The 23,251-nt window shown below is 40.2% G+C and overlaps 1 pseudogene; it reads left to right on the forward strand.

Annotated features, from left to right (window-relative positions):
- Nucleotides 1-19,162: 19,162 nt before the first annotated feature.
- LOC148017544 (histone H2A.1 pseudogene) lies at nt 19,163-20,455 on the forward strand (annotated as a pseudogene).
- Nucleotides 20,456-23,251: the final 2,796 nt, after the last annotated feature.

A 23,251-nucleotide genomic window follows, 5' to 3' on the forward strand; every position in this document is an offset into this window, starting at 1 on the left:
TATGGTTCTCAACACCACACAAAGTCCAACATTCCTCCTATGCATTGCATGTTTTCATCATCTTTGTATTAGGGGCGCTTGGGCAAGTGAATAATTTTCCCACGAGGGACACTATCCAAGTGACACCTGCTACATGAGCATTCTTCAACATGTAGCATTGCATCTGCACCTCACTCTTCTCTTGTTCCCCTTTTTGGGCCTGAGAGGGGGTGTTGAGAAACTTTTCACCCGTAGTTTGCATTTTTGTGTTTTCACGTTTTGCATTTAGGGTTTATAGCCCCAAAAAGGGGCGCCATCCTAGACTGACTGTGCCTATTTATAGGCCACTCTCTCATTCATTCCTCATAACTGATTCATTCAGTCTGTCACCTCTTCTCTCCAGCCTCTCCACTACCCTCACACCCCTTCAGGAGGACATTGCGGTATGTGGTTTGTGGCTGTCTTCATCATCTTCCTTGTGCTACGGCACCCTTGTTCCCTTGTATCACATTCACTCCATGATTCAGATCTTTATCATTCCATTTATTTGATTTTCTTCTCTCTTCTCGTCTCTTCTCCATGTTTGCCGAGTTCACTCTGTGTTCCTCCCTGCCAACCCTATTGTCTCACTGATACGTCATCTTTTGACATAAGGTTGATGGGAAGTTCAAAGAAAGCAAATGCCTCTCAAAAGCTTGAGTATGTGATAAAAAACATACCTAGAAGAAAGGGCACAAGAGAACTAAACTTTGAGGACCCTTTACCTGCTAACTAATCAAGGGTAGTATCACCAAATTCTTCAGAAAAAATGGTGGTGGAGACAGTTCTCCATGACACCATTTGGGCTATAAGAAGGATTCTAGCTTGTAGTCATGTGTAATGTCAATAATGGTTGGGTGCTAGATAGGGAAAATACAAAAAACCAATTAAAAATATGACACATGGAGTATTTGCACATTCGTTTTGGGGCATCATGGAGTGTTCCAGCTTAAGAGGAGAAGTTAGCAATTAACATGGAATGCGGCGCTAGTTCGTGTGGTTCTGTAATGAAAGTGTGGACCATACATGGGACATTTGTTCTTCCATTCATCACACACTGCCCAAAGTTCCATGAGTATGGCTAGTGGCACAAGGCATAAATTTGAAAATAGAAGAAATCCACATGTTGGAGAGTGGTGGATTTGTTTTACAAAAGGCGACACGAGGTGGATGCTAATGAGAGCTCATGTAAATATCAAAGAGGTGTTTCACAGGCTATAGGGAAAAGGATAGACTTAGCATTGGCTCTAGATGCAACTGTGAAGGGCCACACAGTAGTGAATCCCGTGAAGCATGAGCTTTTCAAACTAAAGACACCTAACTCAAGTGTCTTACAGGAGTGTTATGATGTGCACATTGCAAAGAATCCAACATGCAATTGCTAGGATTTCATGGACCATGTGGTAGAAGAAAAAGTGTATTAAGTATGCAGGCATCTATACTATGTGTAAAAGTGTTTGGAATGGATGCAAATGTAAACAAGTTTATACACCAACCCACACTCACTAAAGAAAACTTGCACATTGTATTTGGAAGCAAAAGAACTTTTCCAAAACCACCTATACAATGTCCAACAATGTAATGCCAACACTACCTCTTAGCCAATTGTATCTTATTTTGTTGAGAAAATAGTTGCTTACAATTCAATTGGTTAGCTTATGTAAAAAATTTAACAAGCTTTTGGTGACCTTGTCTCTCTTATTTTGTCAAGCAAAAGCATTATTACCAGAGTTAACACAATATAAATGTACATTTGGGTATTGCTTGTATGAATTGTCTTGTATCAAATTCGTTGGGGGGAGAGGTGGAAGGGAGAGAGAGGGGGGGAGGGGAGGTATAGTGGGGGTACCTTCTACTCGAGGCTTGGCTCTCCTTGGGCGTATCGCGGCATGGGGCCGTAGTGCGTGTCGCTTGGGCATGGTTAAGTGGCTCGGGGCTCCCACCAGGAATAGGTGAGTAGGGATGGTGAGTGCATTCAGTGAGTGAGAGGGGGTATGGGTAGTCTTTTTCATGGGGTGAGAGGTGAGTGGGGTGTTGACTCGAAGTTAAGGGTTTCATGCATGAGCCCTTGCATAAGCACGAGAAAAATTCAAGTGCCTTGGGAAAAAAAGCTCATTGCCCGTGGGGGGGAGACACAATGGTGGACTATTGAACCGCGCTGACACCATGCTGTGTCACGCTAAGGCGATGTGTTAAGTTGAGGAACCGTGCCGTGTCGTGGTGCCATGCTATGCTGTGGTGACAAGTCGTGCCGAGGTGTCGTGCTGTGTTGAGGAACCATGTTGGGTGGTGGTGTTATGCCGCATTATGGTGCTGTGCCGTGTTGAGGGGGACCGTGTTATGGTGCGTCATGCTGAGTTGGGATGACATGGAGAGATGGTCCATGGCATGTTGCACGTGATCGGGTCCGAGGGGGATCCACAACACCGTGACGCAGAGGTGACATCTGGAGGTGGGGGTGACTAAAAGATTCAAAAAATCTGAAAAATCCATAAAAAAATTCAAAAAAATAAAAAATTCAAAAAAATTCAAAAAAAAGGGAAAAAATAAGAAAAGTGGGAGGAAAAAGAAGAGTGGTCAAAAAGAAGAGGAAAAAGTGTGAAACGAAGCCGAAAGGCAAAGAATTGAGAATTTGTATGCTTCAAAGAACAAGATTTTAGCTTAATGATTTGACTACGAAGATGAACGGAGATTGTTACGGGCCACAAAGGTGAATTGGGTGAAAAAAGGGTACATTTTTTCAAAAGAAGAAGAACGTGATGTGCAGAATGGGATATCTAGAGTGAAAGACAAACAAGGTGACATCAAAATACTACTTCGAGCGGTGAATGGAAAAATCAATGAATGGGTTGAGGAACATAAGAGCAATGCAAAATCTAATCTATTACTTATAGAATGGGAATTAAGAATGGAGATCATTGAAGAGTATGGGGAGGGTGTAGCTCAAGGTCATATGCCGGATGAGAAGGAAAATTTTGAGAAACCCTAAGTAGATCAAGCAAAGTTATGTGCTCCAAATCAAGATCTTAGCAATGAGAGTGAGTCAGAAAGTGAAAAGAGCGATGATGGAACGTATGAAGGGGACGACGTCTATGCTGCTATGGAAAAACAGTTGATTATTGCAAAAGGGGCATTATCTAATAGACAACTAAGTAAAGAACAACATATGATGCTACTACAACTGGTGTCTACAGTGGAAAAGGGGCTGGCGAAGCGCAGAGTTCAACATGAAAAAAATGCCAAGCTACCAAAGGCCATGAGCAACTCGGAAGAGGAAGATTTAGAGACCGAGGAATCGAATACATATGTAGAGGAGCCATGGCTAGATGAACAAATAAACTGGGAGGCTGAATGAAGAATTCGCAAAGAAATGCAGAGAGAAGCAAGTCAAAGAGAAAGGGAAGAGTGGGTGGCAAATGCGCCATACCACGATCATTTTGACGAACCTAAAGGGAACTACATGGATGAGGAGTCTGTTGAAGATCAATAAGGACTGCACATAAGAGAAGATGGCCTGTGGGTCGGATCTATTACTGGAAGGGGTAGTCCTTGAAGAGTGCATAATGGGGGGCGAGGCAAAGGAGACTGAGCCCAAACAGATGATTCTTCCGAAGGCGGGATGGATGGATTGGAGGATGAGTGGATTGAAGATGTATGCAGGGGTGAAAGGGAAGACTCCTATACCTGGAGGGAGGATAAAGAAATTGGGGCAGGTATCGAGACTCTTGCACCTAGGGGGAGTATAAATAAACCGGGACAGGTGAAACTATCTTGTGCTGAAGAACAGGTTAAGCTCGATTTTGTGGATGAGGAGATGGTAGGGGATGTGGAAAGGAGTGGAACGGGGCTAGAGGCCCTCTTAATGAATGAAGAGGCCAGGTGGCCAACTCCTGAAGAACTTGTGAGCCGCGAGCCTAAAGAAACGGCCATGTTACAGGTAGAGGTAGAGGAAGAAGATGGATGGGTAACAGCGGATGAAGATGAGGCCAAGTGGCCAACTGGTGATGGACTCATAAGCCGCGAGTATAAACGAATGGCCGAATGTGATGAACTCGTGAGCTGCGAGGATAAAGAAATGGCCGTCTGTGAGGAAAAGGTGGATGGTGAAGAACTCGTGAGCCACGAGTATAAACGAATGGCCGGGTATGAGGAAAAGGATGAGGAGAGATTCATGAGCCATGAGGATAAACTAATGGCCGGCACAATACTCTTGAGCTGCAAGGATAAAGAAACGGCCATGTGTGGAGGAAGGAATGAAGGGGATGGCACAATACTCATGAGCCGCAAGGATAAACTAACTGCCGTCACAATACTCGTGAGCCACGAGGATAAAGAAACGGTCATGTGTGGAGGAAGGAATGAAGAGGATGGCATAATACTCGTGATCTGTGAGGATAAAGAAACGGCCGTGTGTGGAGGAAAGGATGAAGGGGATGGCATAATACTCGTGAGCCGTGAGGATAAAGAAACGGCCGTGTGTGGAGAGAAGGATGAAGGGGATGGCATAATACTCATGAGCCGTGAGGATAAACTAATGGCTGGCACAATACTCTTGAGCCGCGAGGATAAAGAAATGGCCGTGTGTGGAGAGAAGGATGAAGAGGATGGCACAAGACTCGTGAGCCATGAGGATAAACGAATAGCCGAGTGTAGGGAAGATGAGGCAGGAGATAACAAAGAGGTGGAGGAGGATGGAAAGGAGATGAGATGTGTGGAGAAGAGGACAAAGGAGAAAGCCTGCGCTAGGGAGTGGGCCAAATCCAACGATACCTCGAAACATAAGGCAAAGGGTGAGACGGCGGAGTTGACCTCGAAGCCCCAACAAACCAAGTCAACTAGCAGGGGAGGGCATGTACGCTTCAGTGATGAGCTACAGGTGTTCTCTTTCAAAACTGACAAGGTCAGAGATTGCGCTCAAGTGATTGGTTACGAGGGAAACGAGCCCTCATGCAGCAAAGAAGATAGGGGTACTGGGGTGCCCCTCGTGTGGATAGATAGCGACGATTGGATCTTCTGGAATGGGACTCAAGTCGCGGAGGTGCATGAGGCTGGGGACCTTGTACTTCGGATGAGAGTGTCTTTCAAGGAGTCTACTTCAACCTTGAAGTCTACTTGTGCACTCAAGCCCATTCCGGTCTCAGGGCCAAAGGGGTGCAACTTGCTAGGTGACATCATCGTGGTCGGATGGCTTCATGATCGAGCCAAGCAAGTTGCGCGAAGGCTTCACCCTCTAAAGGGTCAGATTCGGCTCAACAAGGAGCCTAACTCATCTGCCGAGGCCAAGTGTGAAGGCTTGGTCTCAACATGTGCCCATAAGGTTTATTTCAGCGGGAAAAGGCCAATGCTTACAGCCAAAGAAATGGACTTGACTGTGAGGGCAAGACGGTATGCGGCAACCCTGCGTTTCGACTTGTGCAAGCTATTATGTTCTTACTTGCGAGATCAGGCCGTTCGGGGCAATTTCGAGGTGGACACAGCGAGAGAAATGGCACTCCCTCTACAAGCTAGACAGTTTGATGGCTTTCATCAAGTCCATCTAACTTACATGCAGGTGACCCAGCTCAATCTGGCCAAGCAAGGCCTTCTAGTGCAAGCTGGTGCAGTATAGCAACCTTATAGCAATGGCCTCTGCATTTATTTGCACATCACCGAGTAGATAGGGCCAACACAAAAGGCTTCAACAGGTGAGTGTGGTTAAGTCAAATCTAGCCAAGCAGGAGCGAAGAAGGGTAAACCATGCGGGGACAATGGACCTTGCCAGAAGAGCACGACGTCATCCAGCCTCTCAGGTACGAGCTGCGCATTTTGCAGGTGGCCTCCCGAAGATTTGTGTCAGACAAAGCAACTCCAACAAAGAGAAGGAAGACAAAGGATGGCGCGGCAAGGTGGGATCAAGCTTTTCACACAAGGCGACATTTAGTTTTCGCAAGGAGACAATCCACGGCTGAAGGAGCGACAAAGTCCAACATCCCATGCATATCACAAAGAACTAAGGCGCGAGGTGGGGGACTGCTTCATGCTAACGCTATGGACAGGGCAAGAAGAGAAAAGAGGTACGTGGCCTTCCAGCATATCGCCACGAAATCCTCCAGCAAAGCTTCAAAGGAAGATCCGGCCATAAGGAGCCTAACCAATGAAGGAGTTCATGACGCCGACACCACACTTCAGCATTGTCAAACTCAACAATGTGGCGGCATCGTGACGAAAGCTTGTAAATACACTTGAGAGCATAATTAAGTAGGGGCATCCTTATAGTTACATTCACTTTTTTGGAAGCTAGGTATGAGTATTGGGTTTATTCTTGTATATAACAAACTCTTAGTAACCACCCAACTCGAAGTGGGCTTCAAGTTTTTTGTGGGGGGGTATGTATAGTGGGGGTACCTTAAACTTGAGGCTTGGCTCTCCTTGGGCGCGTCCCAGCGTGGGGCCGTAGTGCATGTCACTTGGGCATGATTAAGTGGCTCGGGGCTCCCACCAGGAATAGGTGAGTGGGGATGGTGAGTGCAATCAGTGAGTGAGAGGGGGTATGGATAGTCTTTTTCTGGGGCGAGAGGTGAGTGGGGTGTTGGCCCGAAGTGAAGGGTTTCATGCATGAGCCCTTGCATAAGCACAAGAAAAATTCAAGTGCCTTGGGGAAAAAAGCTCCTTGCCCGTGGGGGGGAGACACAATGGTGGACTGTTGAATCGCACCGGTGTCGTGCCGTTGTCGGAGGGGTTTTTGTCGAAAGGTCGAATCCACTAAGGATCAGAAGTAGAAGGAAGTAGAGATAGGAGATGGAAGAGAAGATAGAGAATACCCAAGTGGTAAACACTACAAAAACAAATCACAATGAATTGAATCAATACGTATTGAAAGAACCTGGAATCTTTGCACTACTCAGAAGCAATCTCCAGGCATTAGTTCTCCTGCAGCTCCTTCGTAGACCAAAAAAGTGGATCATAAAAATCAGCTCTTTCTCTGCTGCCCGGAACCCAAATTTGATGGCTCCGTTGGCTCCGAAAGGGGGGTAAAACCTCAGGACACCTACTCATGGATCTCCCAAATCACTCGTTCTTCTTCTTTTAGTTCAAACTGCAGTTTTCAGCTTGTTTACAGCGATCGCGACGCGCACGATTTCATCAATTTGTCTTTTTTATGAAAAATCTCCCAATTGGCTGAAAAAGCAACTAATTTTTTTGCATGCCATCCTAATCTAGAAGCTTTTTCTAAATTTTTCAAAAATTTACAATAAATAATATCAAAAAAATGCTAAAATTATCCAAAAATCTAGTATTTTCGGATAATCCATGCAACTCACACTAGTACTAATGGCTCAGATCACATTGACTCTCTAGATCAATAGAGAAGTCGGATGATGATGCATTCCATACTTTTTCACACTGTGTCCTCATAACATTACAACACCGTGTTGCGTTACCATGCCGTGTCATGCTGAGGCGCTGTGTTAAGTTGAGGAACTATGCCATGTCGTGGTGCCATGATGTGCTGTGGTGACAAGTCGTGCTAAGGTGCCGTGCTGTGTTGAGGAACCATGTTGGGTGGTGGTGTTATGCCGCATTATGGTGATATGCCATGTTGAGGGGGATCATGTTATGGTGCATCGTGTTGAGTTGGGATGACATGGTGAGATGGTCCGTGGCGCGTTGCGCGTGATTGGGTCCGAGGGGAATCCACAACAAGAGGGGAGGGAGCTATCGATCCATTACAATTAAAGTTCTATAAATATAGAGTGACTACATGAGCATTCACATTACGAGAGAGAGAGAGAGAGAGAGAGAGAGAGAGAGAGAGAGAGAGAGAGAGAGAGAGAGAGAGAGAGAGAGAGAGAGAGAGAGAGAGAGAGAGATTTATGATTTAAGGGAAGTGTTTGTTACAACAGATGTTGTAATCCAATGTGAGGCATTATTATACAATGTGGACTAATCGCATCTCGATCGCATGCATGAGAGAAAGGGAGACAAACATATAGAGTAACTGAGTGGCTAAGATTTATACACACACACATGTATGTGTGTGTGTGTGTGGATATTTATGCAACACAAAGAGAGAGACAATGTAGATGGAGAGGAAGAAATTGCATGTATTGATGCCAGGAGGCATATTCAACGGTAGATTGCATGAATTTTTATCCCATGGTGGATTCTGTGAGTTTTGCAATGGATTCCGTAAAACTATGTTTATTTGCTGGGGCTCGTACACAAGGTGAATTCCTTGTGTGAGAAGTTGATGGGGACGCCTGTCCTTTTCGGGTGTCATGTTAATTTAATGTGCACATGGGTGATTCCATGGGAGATGATTCCACAAAATACATATTTAAATTAATGGACGTTTATGAGTTTAGAGTGCACTCGTATTAAATTAAGGTTAGGACAGAGTTCCAACCTATGTATTTATTTTGTAGCCGAAGACTACTAGGTATTCACTTTTATCAGTTTAATTTTATTATTTTCTAACAATTGTGAATGCTTCAGTTGATGTGTAGAGCAGGCAACGGTTGGGAAGCACTGGGCGATAGCATGTATTCAGACTATCTAGAATAAATTATCATTTTTGAGAGGATGGTGGTCAGTTGAATCCTGATAAATGTAAGATAGCAAGAACTAGAGTGATACTCTTGGGTCATGAGGGCGCGCACCTTATCATTAAAGGCGCAGCACTAATATTTATTTAGACACACTTATTTATTGAAGCACTTGACAAATATTTATTATTTTGTATGCATATGGGTGCTCAGTTTAAATATTTCATTATTGAACATTGTATTTGGACACAACCCAACTTTTGGGCCGCCCAACTGCTTTATTTTTTATTTGGACAAAAGCAAACACAAATGCTAAAGCATGCTAATTGTAAAATTGGGCTATTTTTTAGCTTTGAGATAAATAAATTTATAAATACATGCCTTGTGAAGTGGTCACACAAGGCATGGGGGGAAGATTGTACCCAATTTGTCTTTTTGCCTCATGTCATGCAAATCTATCTTCTTTCTTTTTGAGCTTAAGTAGAGTTCTTTTATTCTTGGGGACCTTCCGGCACTCTCTACGTATGCATCCAACATTCGATTTGCACAGCAGTGGTATCAGAGCGAAACTGAGATCAAGGGCTTTCAATTGCTTACCATCTTGCGCGAAGGCAAAGCTCTTGGAACAAATGGGCTCCATAGTCAATCTCGTGAGAACTGTCAATATCAGCATGTTCCTAGCAGTGAAGAACCCCCTGCTGTGCTGTTGGATCGCGAAGGACCACCCTCTGTCAATGAAAGACTACTTGGGAAGTTCCTTTATCAAGTCTTTTTTTTTCCCTAGAGATCAGAAAACTTTCATTAGTCAATTGGGGTTATAAAGCTTAATAAGCTTTATAATAAAGCTTAAGCTCTCCAAATCTAATCAACTGCGGCGAGAGGATGTACTCCATGATATCGACGTCATCCAGGACGTGCCGTCGTCCTATCAAAAAAAAAATTGGATTCTTCAAAAAAATTTATCTAAAGCTTAAGATTTTTAAGCTTTACAAAGGCTTAAAAAAAATTAAGCATAATTATTTTCCTTAGCGGGCATTCACACCAAGAACTACCATTGAAAGCCTTAATAAGCCCGTAAAGTACTTGCACTCTGACATAGCCAATTTCCAGCAAACAAATTGCTATATGCAGTCTACATGGACGAAGTATTCATTGGAAGAAGGACTTCATCAATTTCCATACTTGTAAAAAGAATAAAGATTGTAAAAATCCATATTTATAAAAAAAAACAAGCCTTGTAAACCCAACTTTGAGCTACGCTCATCTCGCTAACAAGATTTTGAGTGTGTGAGGTTGTTTGAAATTTTGCAGGATGTCTGATCAAAATATGGAAGATTTTATGGCCAAAAGTGATTTACCGAAACCAACAGTGGAGCAAAAATTAGACCTAATTATGATGCAGCTTCAAGAGGAACGAAAAGTATGTCAAACTTTGCAAGCTCAACTAGCTGCTCTTCAACAATCTACTGTCGATCAAGATGGACCACAACCCAAAGATGTTATACGATGTACAATCGATGCAACATTCGAAGCACAATCTATCAGGAAAGAAGCCAGGATAAGTAAAATAAATTTCAAATTACATACTTTTAATGGGCTACGTGACAAAAAAACTATTCTCACTTTTATCAGTCAATTTAATGATTATTTCTATGAAGAACAGTATGCTGAAAAAGACAAACTCTAGTGTGTCACTAACCATTTAGTGGACAAAGCATTGTTATGGTGGATTGTTGTCCGCAAAAGTTTTGATTATCCCACTACTTGGGAGGCTTTTCAAAAGAAAATTTTAAGAATTTTCTTCCACCTCAATTCCACGAAAAAGCAATCAAACAGTGGGATCTTCTGCAACAAAGAGATCGTGAGCCTATTTTACAATATACTGAGCGTTTTTGGAATGCTTTATTGCAACTTCGAATGCTTGAAGATGTACCTGAGGCGATCCACAAGTGCAAGTTTATGTCTGGTTTGGTTGGTCACTTCTATACGAGGTGAACATGTTTAAGCCAACGACTCTTGAGGATGTGATTTCTTTGGCCCATGATGTTGAAGACAAAATTCGAGGATGAGAGAAGCGACCACAACAATTCCCAACTAACGCTAACTTTGGTACAAAGTAATTCAAGTCTAGATTTTGAAGATTCAATCAAAATTTCTTTATTCCATCTTCTTTCCGTAAATCCTGGACATGGCCCCCTACTTTACCATCAAACACAAATTCAAATCCTAAGCTATCTTTCCAGCCAAACCCATAGTCTGCTACAAGTGCCATCAACTTGGACATCTAGTGGTGAATTGACAATCCAAAAAGCCAAATCTTCACATCAACTACTTGGGAGCGATTGAAGATGAAGACCACTGAAAAAATGCCAAATTTCTTAGAAGATGATGACGATATCGATACTACTTCAGATACTTTACCAAGTATGCCAAATCCTCATTCATTATTAACGATGAAATACCTTGTGCATGGTAAAGAAAATATTATTTTGCATGATGATGGGAGCACACATGATTTTATTTCTGCAAAATTGGTCAAAGAATTGAATTTACATACTATTCCAACTCATTATCGCATCAAGGCTACATTGTTAGGTACTAAATACAATGGTACACAAGAAGTTCATGATTTAGAAATTAAAATTGGTGATTATGTTGAGTGCAGAAATTTATTGGTTGTGCCTTTGCAATCTAGTGATATTATTTTAGGAAGGCCTTGGCGTCATAAATATAATCCCAATATAGATTATTTCATGCATTCAATGAAGATTCATTCTAATGGAAAACAAATCACATTACATGGTATGCACACTTTAGATAATTTTTCATTGCTTAGTCAAACACAAACTAAATACGCATTAAGAAAATGTAGCAAATCATATTTAGTATGGATGAATGAAATTGAAGCTAAGGAAAATCACATGCATTCTAGGCACACACAATTTCTTTCACAATTTAAAGATTGTTTTATTGCTAGCTTACCACCTGGCTTACCATCTACACGTCCTAAAGATCATAAAATAGAATTAATTCCTTGATCACAATCACCATGTAAAGCACCTTATAGACATAACCAAATTAAACAAAGAGAAATTCAAACCCAAGTTGAAGAATTGTTAACCCGAGGACTCATTAGACCCAGTAGTTCTCATTTTGGTGCACTTGTCCTGTTAGTCAAGAAGAAAAATAACACCTATAGGATGTGCATTGATTATCGTGTCCTAAACAAGATCACTGTCAAGAATAGATATCTGATCCCTAGGGTAGACGACCTCATAGATAAACTACAAGGGGCCACAATATTTAGCAAGATAGATCTCAAATCTGGATATCATCAAGTATGATTGGATATACCTGACATTTTCAAAACTGCATTTAGAACTCAATTTGGTCATTATGAATTCCTTGTTATGCCTTTTGGTTTGACTAATGCACTAGCCACGTTCAATCGTATGATGAATCACATATTTTTGAAGCATCAGCATTGTGCAATTGTTTTCTTTGATGACATATTGGTTTTCAATAAGAATGAGAACGACCATTATGAACATTTATCTTTGGTTTTCAAATTATTGAAAGAGAATCAATTATATGCTAACCCTGAAAAGAGTGAATTTGTCCAAACCCACATTGAACACTTAGGATATATTTTTTCTTCTGATGGTATTCAAGTTGATCCTAAAAAGATAAAAGCAATGTTGAATTGGTCGATTTCTAGAAATGTGCATGAATTACGTTCTTTCTTAGGTCTTGCTAGCTTTTACAAAAAATTTGTGAGAAATTTTTCATTGCTTGCATTGCCTTTGATGAAATTATTAAAGAAAGGCATTGTATATTGTTAGTCTGGTAATCTAGAAAAAGTATTTTGATTTACTAAAACATGCCTTAACACATGCCCCTGTTTTGTAATTACCTGACTTTAATAGACCATTCTTTCTAGTAGTCACTGATGCTAGTGGATCAAAAATAGGAGCTGTCCTTATGCAAGATTCACACCCCATAGTCTACTCTAGGTGCAAACTTAAACCATTTAAACTCAAGTATTCTACCTATGATAAGGAATTGCTAGCTATAGTACAAGCTTTACGTCAATGGAAACACTATCTAATGGGATCTGAATTCATGATTAAAACTGACTAACAAAGTATCAAACATCTCCTTAGTCAACCACAAATCTCTGACCGTCATATTAAATGGGCTGCTTTTATTCAAAGTTTTCATCCACTTATCCAATATCAACCTGGAAAAGAGAATGTTATTGTCGATGCCTTAAGTATAAGACCAAGTATCCATAATATCTTTGCTATATCTTTTGACTCCCTTATCCCTATGAAATATACATATGATCAAGACCCTAGTTTTCAAGCTGATTGGAATAAATTAGTTGCAAATAACTGGATTCCAATTGATTCATTATCTTATTCTAATGGATTTATCTTTTATGAGAAAAGGTTGTGTGTAATGGTTCCATTTAGATCATTTGTGTTGCATGAAATTCATTATCCTCCATATCAAGGCCATAGAGGTATTATTTCTACTTTGCGTACATTGGTTGAAGATTTTTACTGGCCACAGATGGAATTTGATGTTTCTAACTTTGTATATGAGTGTTTAATTTATCAAACAGTTAAGCGACACCATGGTAAGCAATATGGTTTATTAATGCCTTTACCGATTCTTGAATGACCATGGGAACATATTTCAATGGATTTTATAACTGGTTTGCCTAACACCCAAGCTAATCATGATATGATTTGGACTATTGTAGATCGATTTAGCAAACAAGCATATTTCATTCCATGTAATAAAACATTAACTACATCTCAAGCTGCACAATTGTTTTTGAAGACTATTTTCACTAACCATAGTTTGCTAGAAGTTATTATTTCTGATTGTGATTCTAGATTTTGCAATAATTTTTGGACTACTTTGTTTGCTAATTTAGGTACAAAGATTGATTTCTCATCTGCATTTCATCCTGAAACAAATGGGCAAACAAAAGCTACTAACAATACAATTTTAGATCTTTTGTGTGTATACACAATTTCAAAACCACAAACATGGGATACACAGTTGCATTTTCTTCAGTTTGCATACAATAATACACCACATACACCTACACTGAAAGCACCTTTTCAAATCATTTATGGACATAGATTGCCTACAACTATTACATCATTGTCAAACAAAGTTAAAGTTGCTAATTATATTGCCAATATGTATGCTACTATTTTTGCTAAAGTTAAAGACATGATTGTGAAAGCCCAGCAATCATACACAAAACAAGCCAAGAAGAAAAGAAAAGTTATGAGTTTCAACGTTGATGATTATGTTTGGTTATGCATTGAAAATAGAAGATTACAAAGTATTGAGAAACACCCTGTTATTAAGTTAGCCCCTAGATTTTATGGACATTTCAAGATCAGGGTGGCCTCTTGACATCTCGAGTGGAGTGACTTGCTATAGTTATTGGGAATGTGGATTAGCTGAGTAATCATGGAACAAGGAGTTCAATCGAGTCAAGCACTCCAATCAATAGTGGGAATTGAGCCAAACCATTGAATGTCCATTGATCATTCTTTTTGAGTTGTTTGCTTTTGAGTTGAACTATCAAGCTTTACTATTTAAGTGGCTTGTTTGGTTGAGTACTTCCAAGTCAATTGGCCTTGGTTTTAAGAGTGCCATCTATGCATTAATTCTTCATTTACTCCTTCTAGTGCCTACAAGTGGTTTGGTATTGGATGATGATTCTCAATGTCACATTTACACAAGTTTGCATTTTTTAAAAATCTTTCCCTTTTAGTGTATGCCACATTCAATAAAAGCCCCTTTTGAAAATCTATTATTATTTCCTATCTTGACCTTCTCTTATACCACTTCAAGGGCAAGTCTTGTCTTTTCAAAAGTCTACCTTCCATACCTATTACATTCTTCTTGCATGTCACTCAAGAGTCGGGACACCTTCTTCTCCTTGTCAATAGCATACTCGAGTATGATCATCTCTCTTTTCTTTTATCCTCTTGTTTTCACAATCGAGTGCCATCACTTAAGTGCTACCTCTCGAGTCTAGCCCACAAGGTGCTCTAACCAAAATTTTACTTTAGCCCTTTTCTCCTATGCATACCCAACTTCCCATTTTACAAACTTGCATAGCAACAAGTAAAGTCTTGATTAACTAAATCTCTACAACAACAAACCAAGAAGTTTGGAAATTTTTGGGGTTTTAAAGGATTTTTGTATTGACATTGAAATTTCCACCTAATGCAACCTACTCACTTTAATGAATCTTATTTAAATCATTTTCTCATGAACCCAACTTCTTATCCTATATTATCCTAACATGTGGGTTTTGGGTAAGCTTAGCACAAAATCAAGAGATTGGCTCTTTACCTCTTGATTCCAATCTCAATTATGCAAGCCTCCTATTCCATTGCTCATTGGTAATGCAAGTATCCTAGAGCAATTGACTCCCATTTGAGTATTGGAAATGAGACCAAAAATATCGAGATACACAACATGGGGAACTTAGATGGACTCCTATTATTTCAAGAGCTTCAATGCTCATAGACTCAATCCCTCTCCCATAATTGACTCACAATTTGATCTTGCAGCCGTCTACACTCCTCTTACTATCCAAAGTAAGAAAGAAAGCAAACAACTAAATGCTTATAGTAGACTCACCTTCTCGCCTTCAATGTTGTAGTCCGAGTGCCTTAAAAGCTCATTGGTGGTCTAACCATTCAAACATTTGCTATTATTCCTATTATCTAAATCATTTTCTCACAAATCCAACTTCTTACTCTATATTATCCTAATCATGTGGGTTTTGGGTAAGCTTAGCAGCACAAAATTGAGAGATTGACTCCTCACCTGTAGATTCCAATCTCAATTACACAAGCCTCCTATTCCAATGCTCATTGGTAATGAAAGCATCCTAGAGTGATGGACTCCCATTCAAGTCTTGGAAATGAAACCAAAAATATCAACATACATAGTATGAGGAAGTTAGATGGAACTCTGATCATCGTTGCAAATAGGAGAGGGGCTATATGGTAGCCCTAGCACATTGATTTTCTCAGAGGAAATAGCTTAGACAACTTACCATTGATACACACAAGCTTTTGCATTAGCAAAGAGGGTATGAATCATAGAGATGAACTTCACTACAAACCTAGCTTGGAAAGGGTCAATGTAATGAATTCCCATGACACATGGTCATAAGCCTTCTCAAAATCCATGCTCATTAGAATGGACTTTTGCCCACTTACTAGTGCCCAATCAATTGTAGTAGCCAAGTTAAGAATGGCATCTTGGATTCTTCTTTGACAGATAAAATGAATTTGGCAAGGGTGGATCATGCAAGCCAATAAAGTTTTCACGTATAATGATAATGCCTTTGCACCTAACTTACAAGATATATTGAGCATTGTTAATGATCTCCAATGTGTTACCTTAAGCCTCACTACTACCTTAGGGATGACCTTGTTTATCCATGTGTTTACATCATTAGGAAATTCACCCTTGCTAAAGCAATAGTTGATGAAGGTTGTGAAGTCATACCCACAATTTTCCCATTGGCATTTAAAGAGTTTTGCTAGCGTACCATCAATACCTAGGGATTTTCTATCTCTCATATTCATGAGTGCAAAACAGAGTTCATCTTTAGCAAAAGGTACGTTGATACTAACTACCTCCTCCTTAGTAACCATGGGGCCATAACTTTCAAAGAATTCAACCACTTTTTATTCGTAGTTGTAGACTTTAATGTAGTCTTCCCTACAATAATAGCCACATGATGCTCAAAATTTGCCAAACCATCGGCGGCTCCTTGGAATTGCCCTTGGCGATGCCCTCTGCTAAGCTTGGGACACAGCCTCTTGAAGTGTCCAAGCCTTCTACTTCCCAACAACCCCTGATTTGTACCTTTGGAATGTGCACTCGATTATGCTCCTGCTTTGCCAATAAGCTTTGACATTCTTGCTAAAGGGTAACAAGCATAATATCACCATTAGTACCACAAACAACAAATAAGAGATTTGATCTAATATTGGTAGCATTAGTCACCTCTCTTTTTCTTATCATGGCAATAATTTTGCTATGTTATTTTGTTGTTTGGGTTATGGCCTACATACAACTGGCCCACCGTATCAGTGTGTCTTCCCATTCCTCCTTGGCAGCATCCCACAGCCTATGTAGCTTGTATTAGGGGGGAACAATGGTGCCCATCAATAGAATGTTCACATGTGAGAATATGAAAGATAAACTATAAAGGGCAATGATATGAAATTGTGACATCAGCAATCAAGCAAACAATGCTATCAAGAGTACACCATCAACTACATTGATTGTTGTATACTCTATCTAACCTTGTAGCTCTCCAATGCTTCCCTGATTGATGATCATGCCAAGTGCAAGGTGGGGGATTATCATCTAGAGCCATATCATGAAGATGATGAGAAGTTTGTAGTAGATTCCAAGCATCCTTCTTTGCTCCTATAGATGTTTGACTACCTTGTGACTTGTCATCAGTCATTGTGGTCATATTCCAATCACTTAACATCACGGTGGGTTCTACATTTAACATGCCCTATAAAAAGAGCCATTGATTTGCGCCCTGCTCTCACTGAAGTGTTATTAGCATAAATAGATATATGGTCAAGCCGCTACCCACTAATTTAATAGCAATAGTTATTATTGATCCATCACACGAGGAGGTTAGTCATAAATATATGTATGTATCATGTGGGTTCAACATAAGGAATTTTTAAAATACCATTTTTACACATTTTTTACATACAAAAAGGGTTCCATATAAAGGGGTTACTTAAGATTGAATAGAAAAGGGTTATGTTTAAGGGAAAATTCACAGATAAGGATATTTATAAATAGGCCTTGAATGCGTGTGATACGCAGGGTATACATATAGTGAATTCTCCGAGATCCATCATCTCTTGCCCATGCAAACCGAGGCTTAAGATCTCTGTGCACAATCAACATAGTACCACCCCTTTCTCTCTAACAACCTTTGGCAATTGTAGAATAGCTTTCGACTTAAAAGGCAAAAGCTTCCTCCTCTCTAACTTTAATTTATTGTAAAGCAAGGATTCATGACTGAGTATAGAACTTCCTTCCTCTTATTAGAGCATAATCCTTTAACATTCCAAGTAATTGCATTAGTTTTATTGGATTTGTTATTAATTTTAGAATTAGCATTCATCATACATCTCCTCTTGGCCCTTGATCCCTACATAATAATTCCTATCAATTAATGGCAAGCGGGCCCGATCTTTAATTGAAGGTTTCTTCCTATGCTTCTTGTCTTTCTACTTACCTATCTTGGGGTTTAGGGTCTCCTTATTTGGGCATGTGGGTTGCATAGCATCATTGGAAAGCTCCAACATGTTTGGGGTTGTGACCTCCTATCCCACAAAATACAAGCTTTCTTGTTAGGCTCGAGGGCTTCATAGGATGTTGCCACAACGAGAACACAAAGCACCTTACCCAAGGCACTTGCTAGGGCTACCACTTCATCATCAAGCCATACTTTGAGGCTAGAGAAAGTGACCTAGACAGGGCATTGGAACTGAATGATTGATTTTGGTGAAAAAGAAGGGGACTATGGCATGGTGAGTACAAGATTGGCTATGTACCCAATAGTGTAGCCCAAAATCCAATCTTGCTCATTAGAAGAACTAAGCAAATCCATGAAAAAGCCTTTGCCAATAAACTTAAAATTGAACCAACATAGCCTTGCCTTGATTAGTTGCACAAGATTGGTGTTCAAACTCTTCCTTAGAAGGGGAACACCCATGGAATAGAAGAAAATCTTGACTATGGCAAAGTCAATGTATCTTCTTTTGACCCTTTGGAACCAGATGTTAATTGTAGCTTTGAGTGATTGTCTGCCTTCTGCAACTATTTCAGCATGTCTTTGCTTGTTGATGGTGTCTGGCTCCTTCTTGATGGACTTTTCAACCTCTACCAAGTTAGGGCAATTGCCCTTTGCAACAAAGGAATAATCGAGCTCCATTCTAGTAGCATTTCCTTGTTATAGTCTTTTGCCTTGAGTCCTTCAATGCCATTTAGAGCTTCAGGTAGGCGCTTACCCTTGGAGTTGCTTTGCATTCATACAGGCGTAACTAACCATAGTGTTGCAATGTTTGTCTATTAGACGTAGATGGTGACTTCCACGATTGTTGTTATTTTTATTTGAGGAGGATACCCTTGACAAGAGGCATGGTCCCCAAAAGGCTGATTTCATGTTTCGTCCATATTCCAATAGAGGGTCATTTTATGTTTCCACCGTATCGAGGCAGTGTTTGCTTGTATTTCGTTTGAGCCATGTAGGTTGGCCTTGAACATAAACTTCTCAACCTTCCTCCGGCCTCTGCCCATGCCGACACATAGAAAGGGCTACAATCACATTTCTCAAACTTCTTCTTGGTGGAAAACTCCAGTATATAGAGAGCCGTTCGATGAAGGATCGGATGGACGGACAGGATGGGGATCCTGGAGAAATTTGAAAATGGAAGTGCGGGAGTTTGAATGTATATAGATGCCTTGGTATTATCGCAAACTGGTTGACATCAGACTCTCTCTCTCTCTCTCTCTGTCTCTCTGTCTGTGTGTTCGTAGACGATCCAGTAGATACGCAGCGATGGAGTCTGCCAAGGGAGGCAAAGGCGCGGCTGGGCGCGGGGGCAAGGGCAAGCGGAAGGGCACCTCCAAGAGCTCCAAGGCGGGCCTGCAGTTCCCCGTCAGTCGCCTCGCCCGCTACCTCAAGAAGGGCCGCTACGCCAAGCGCGTGGGCTCCGGAGCCCCCGTCTATCTCGCCGCCGTCCTGGAGTACCTGGCGGCTGAGGTCCTGGAGCTCGCCGGCAACGCCGCCCGAGACAACAAGAAGAACCGCATCATTCCGCGCCACATCCAGCTCGCCGTCCGCAACGACGAGGAGCTCGGGAAGCTGCTGTGCGGCGTCACCATCGCCTACGGTGGAGTCCTCCCCAACATCCACGCCGTGCTCCTGCCCAAGAAGTCCGCCGAGAAGGCCGAGAAGGCGCCCAAGACCGAGAAGTCTCCGAAGAAGGCTTAGTTTCTGACGGGTCGCATGGCGCTTGTCCATGTTCCTTCTCCTTTGTATGGTGTTTGTTAGCACCACCTCTTTTGAGATGATCAGCTATCTCTCTGTTGTAAGTTCGACTGCTAGAGCTGCTGTGGGTATCGATGAGTCGCGACAGGTAGTATGAGGGGGATCGGGGTTAACTGTAGTAGTTACAGGCTGTTTAATGGGCGCCTTGGTACAGGCGATCCTGCCATTGTGGCATGATAGCCATGGTGCTGCGGCTTCCAAAACTGTGTGAGGCCATCGTTATGGCTTCTCATTTTGCTTTCTGGTCGAGAAAGCAATAGCCACCGCACGCTCGCAATAAACCAGCATCAAATCCCTCGGCGGTCCCTTCTCCGATGCAACAACGTTTTGGGTTATTGCCAGCAGATATGCAAGTGCACAAGGAACGGCCATCCAGACGCGGAGTCCCTCTTGTACGGCCTTGTCCTTGTTCTTGGGAAAGGAAAGGAAAGTAAAGAGTCCCAAATTAATTCTGACCGTTATCTAAAGGATGGAAGCCATATGGTAAGGGACTAATCTTGTCTCAAGCATGAATGATGGTGATAGCTATTGGTGTAATTTTCTTATGTAGTACTAGGTGCTCCATACCTAGACTTGTTAAGGCAGGTGTGATTTTGTGGTGAGGGTTGGTGTTGGATGCATGGCACTTGCTCCCATGTTTCTTTGTGGGGAGGTTGGGGGTTGCTATGTGGCACTTGCTCCCAACCTCCCCTTGACTAATTGTAAAGATGAATTTTTTATTAGTTATCTTAGATATAGGAGGAAAAGTGAGAATACAATGATGATTATGGGATTGTGCTTTGTTTTTGTTGTTGTAAAAGATATGTATTAATTAGTGCTTGTAATGGTTTAAATGTAATAGTATGCTTGTAATAGGATTTTGAAATAAACTTAGAAACATTATGAGAATCTTAAATGTGTAGGAGGAAGAAGTTAAGAGTGTAATTGCATTTGGTCAAAAAATTGTGGTATATGGTTGACATGAGGATGTTAAGCCCATAGAGAAAGTGCAAGATAAGGATTATGATTTGTTTTTGATATTAAAGTAAGATCTATATGAAAATAGAATAAAACACAAAAGTGTAAGAGAAGTGGAAGCAATATGTTTGATGAGAGAGTGATTTTGAAGGTTGGTACAAATATTGAATGAGAGTTGATGAGGAATGATGAGAGTATTCATGTTGTCTACTTAAGAGATTGATAAGGTTTGTTATTTTCTTGCTACTAAACTATTGTCCAAAAGTCTTGAAGAACACAATTTAGTAGAGAGGCCACTTACCATGTCTTCTTGGGTCTTGAGGTGTAGAGTATATAGGATGTTCTCTTTTTTAATTGTTGTTTCAATCAAGATAGAGATTTTTATTTTTAGGATGCAAGAGAAAAGATTGTCATGGGTGATAAATATTGTAGTATTGAAAGTGACCATGAAAGTTAGTAACATATTGGGATGGATAACTTGAGAGCATGAGAGTATAAAATGAAAGAGCCATGAGAGAGATGTGGGTATAAGGGGCTTGCCCTTGGTAGATGATTGAGGTTGATCATCAAAAACTTTTGTAGGTATTCTACTAGTTTGAGAGTGAATAATGGACTTAATGGAGGATATAAGCATGGAATATGTGTTGCATGATGTGATAGAAATATCTTGTGATAAAGACTTTGGATAAGGGAGAATATTTAAAGTTTAATAAAAGAGGTAAAAATAAACATGTGATAAGGGCAAGGAGCTAGGAAAATATGTGAATTATATATATATTGGTATAAAGTAATAAGGTAGTTAGTGAGAATGAGATTAGAGATAAGTTTGTGGATAAGGATTAATAAAAGTGAAGGAAAATGGGAGATAATGTAAAGGCTATGTGTCATACTTTAGTCATTTCTAATCTAGCTTGTATTTTCCTAACCACATGTATTTTCTATTCTTTCTCAAACTAATCTCTTGTTCTAGCTTGTTTGTGTGATTCACAATATCTTCTTTTGGACTCGAAAGTTTTGAATTCAATTAGGTGGTTCATAAAGGCCTAAAAATAATAGTTTAGACTTGGGCTTGTTGACCATCTCTTTAGTTACTTTTCCATAGAGATCAAACACTTGATGGCTTCAATACTAGCCTAGTTTGGTGCTACAGTACTTGAATTATTGTTTGTAAATAGCTATTGTAAAGTTGCTCACCATTTGGAAGTGGTAGGCCTTGAGTTAATCCACATCGGACTTTGTAATCTAACATACATAGTACAGGATCTACAACAACGCTTGAGAGGGACCACTCGTTAATATGTATGTTATGTGGGTTAAAAAAAAAGAAAATTTAAATATCATTTTTATACATTTTATTGTATATAGAAGAGTGTCATATAATGGGGTGTTTTATAGATTGAATAAAGGGTGTATCTTTTCCAAGAAAAAATGGGGTGTTTCATAGATTGAATAAAGGGTGTATCTTTTCCAAGAAAAAATTTAAAGGATATTTTAGAATTGGCATTGAACACAAAAGCATATTTTAGAATGCTTCAACATAAAATCATGAGACATGAATCCATCAACACCAATCTTAGTTGATGCATTAAAAAAGAGTTGCCATTATATTTTAAAAACATTAATCAAATCCTACATTTATAATCTCAAATCTTGACTTTTTAATGATCATAAGTAGAAAACCCCACCTTAGTCTATAATAGGCTTTATTTAGATCCATATTTGATAAGACAAGTTGTACTTTACTCTCTATAGCATGTTCCACAACCACTAATGTATTGAGAATCACATCTTGGTTTTGTTTATTGTGCTTTATGTAATATCTTGCCTAGTAGGAATTTAAGTTGTGCCATGGCTTTAGATATAAGCTAGGTAGGGGTTTTATCTTGCATTGAATTTTCCAAGGATTTATTTGTACAAGAGTTAGCAAAGGAGCAAAGGTCCTTGCTATATGTCCCACAATGCCTTGTACACCTCTATCAAGATAGTGTTTGGCTCCAATGATTTTTTCTTTATTTTCTTTTTAGTAAAATGAATATTCTCATTAGAAAATGATTGAGCTAGTAGTGTTGCAATTTCCTCTCTACCCACTTCATTTCATGGTTTTAAAAGTTGGTGCAAATTTCTTGGTAGTCTAGCTTAAGTGTCAAAGATGATCCAATAATACTAGATAGATGCTTGCTAAACACTCCAATTATGGACACCATCGTTGGCCTCCTCATCTTCAATCATTTGAATAGACTCTTCTCTCTAATGTTGGATATATGCTTGTTAAACACTCCAACTATGAACACTCCATCATAGCCCTCCTCATCTTTAGTCATTTGAATAGTCTCTTTTCTCTCTACTTGTTTTGGAGAGCCCAAAAATATGTAGTAGGGATATCTTTTCCAATAGACAATTACTCGTTAGTTGCATTTTGAAAATTGCACAATGCAACTTTATAATCTTCCTCTATTTTAATGAAAGCTTGTAAGATTCTAACAAGACATTCATCATTAGGATGATCAACAAGAGTAGATAGCACATATCTTCTATATTTGATAACTTTATCAAGATATTGGATTTAGGGTTGTAGGAATGTAAGTACATGATTTGGAGAAGA

The sequence above is a fragment of the Lygodium microphyllum genome, chromosome 22 (genome assembly GCF_053477565.2).
Source record: "Lygodium microphyllum isolate KBCC chromosome 22, Lygodium_microphyllum_v1.1.10, whole genome shotgun sequence".
Lineage (NCBI taxonomy): Eukaryota > Viridiplantae > Streptophyta > Polypodiopsida > Schizaeales > Lygodiaceae > Lygodium > Lygodium microphyllum.